We start from the raw sequence: 2015 nt of genomic DNA, 5'->3' as shown, positions 1-2015 counted from the left end.
TCTAGGTGGCTCGGCCAAAACCGAGCCACCAATTGCTCGGTGGCCAGATCTGTGCCAATGCACAGATCTGAGTGCCTATAAATAGGACTTGAGGCCTCATTTGTGAGTGGTTGGAACTTTTGGAGGCGAAGCTCTGCTGGATTGAAGATTGGACTTGAACTTTCGAAGCTTTGAAGACTTGACTTCCAGATCTGGTGCTCGGCGATCGTCCACGTCAGAAAAGGCAGGAGTTCGAGAGGGATCGGATATGAGATCCATACGGTATTACTCCGGATCAAAGCTTGGCCTTTGATCCCGAGAAGGCTACTATTTCCTTGGTGAAATAGTACCCCCGGCTATTATTTCCTTTGTGAGATAATACCCATCATACCGTTTAGATCTAACCGGATCTAGATCGCGCGGTGGTCCACGGATTAACCCCGGCGCAGGAAAAGAACTCACAGAAGCGAGTGACCGCAAAACAGGAGCTCGTGATTTGTTCGACTAATAAGGAAAGAGTTATAATTTTCTTTTTTATTTTTGTTTGATTTTGTTGTAACCGGATCTTATAAAAAGACCGGATCTTTTGTAATCGAAAAACAGTTACTCAAGAGTACAATGAATTCAATGAAGAAAGCTACGATTTTTTTCGCGAACAATCTGGCGACCACAGTGGGAGCCACCGATCTCGTTGCCGAGATCGTTGCGTCGCAGCCGCGGATCTCAATCCCGGTCGAGGAGGAGGTCGAGTATGAATTCGACCAGCAAAAGTTCAAGGAGTACCTGTCATCCTCGTCCGGATCCACCTCCCCTCGCAAGTCCAAGAAGTTCTCCTCCAAGAGAAAGGTTCGTTGGTTTGAAGAAGTTCAGAACGCCAACGAAGCTCTCACCCTAATTGACGCCAAAGTTACGTCGGGGGAAGTTCCGCCGACCTCCAACCAGGTCAACCCTACTCCCGCCGATGCCTCCACCGTTGAGGGCGTTATGACTCTCTCGAAGAGAGCCCGCCAGAGGCGACGTCAACGCCTGGCATGTCAACTCGCCAAAGCGATAGAGTCTACGGACAGAATCCGCTACAACGCGGATCTGAAGAGCAGGAGAGGCAAACAGCCTCAACCACCGATGAATGGCGACTCCTCCAAGCCGCCAACGAACGAATGGGTCTGTGTCAAACGGAACCGTTCGGCACTTGAGGAGCACATTCACAAGCGCCGCACACTATCAGCGCATGCACGGGCTCAAGTCCAAGAAGCCCGTAGAAGACTGCAGAAGGACGTGGCCAAGAAGCGTGGCGATTCAGGCTAAGGCAAAATCGTTGCAGCCTCCGAAACAGGTGCAACCTCCGGCGAGCCGACCAAAGTCGTCGGTAACTCCAATAGCTTCTCCGGGAGATCATGCAGAATCATCCCAAAGGAAGAAGTCAGTTTTGGAGTGCCTCGGTCCAATTCCCGATGAGAGAGGCAAAACTCCAGTCCAAGAACGTTTGGGCCCGATGAAGAAGCCCCGAACGACTCAACACGCTGGGGGTCGCCGTCACCTCCAACATGACAAGGAGCTCAAGGCAGCTGCGCGCACCAATTTGCGCATCGAATTCCAGGAGCCCGCTGAGAACTCACACCCAAAAAGGCATGTTTCGAGGTGCGTAACTTTTAAAAGCCCAAAGAAGGCAGTTCATCCTCAGAAGGAGACATTATCGTCTGATGACGATAACGTTATACCTGAGAAGTCATGCCCACATACGATAGGTTACTCCGACTGTCAAGCTGACGAGTTGTACTATCGTGCTGGGGGTACGAGTAAAACCAGGAAAAGGAGTCCCCGAGAATAGGAAACTCAATGCCCCTGTTCCAAACTCATTCGGACGGTATTGTCTGAGTGCAATTGCATCAAGGCGGTCCCCGAAAGAGTTTCGGTTTTCGAAAGACTCAGTACTGAAACGCCAAAACCAAGGCCTAGGCGTTTCCAACGAAGAAGAAGAGTAGTCGAAGACGAAGAATTTCCAAGGGTCACCACGAATATGACCAACAAAGGGACGT

This window comes from Asparagus officinalis, chromosome 9 (assembly GCF_001876935.1).
Source record: "Asparagus officinalis chromosome 9, Aspof.V1, whole genome shotgun sequence".
NCBI lineage: Eukaryota > Viridiplantae > Streptophyta > Magnoliopsida > Asparagales > Asparagaceae > Asparagus > Asparagus officinalis.
This window is presented reverse-complemented; position numbering follows the sequence as displayed.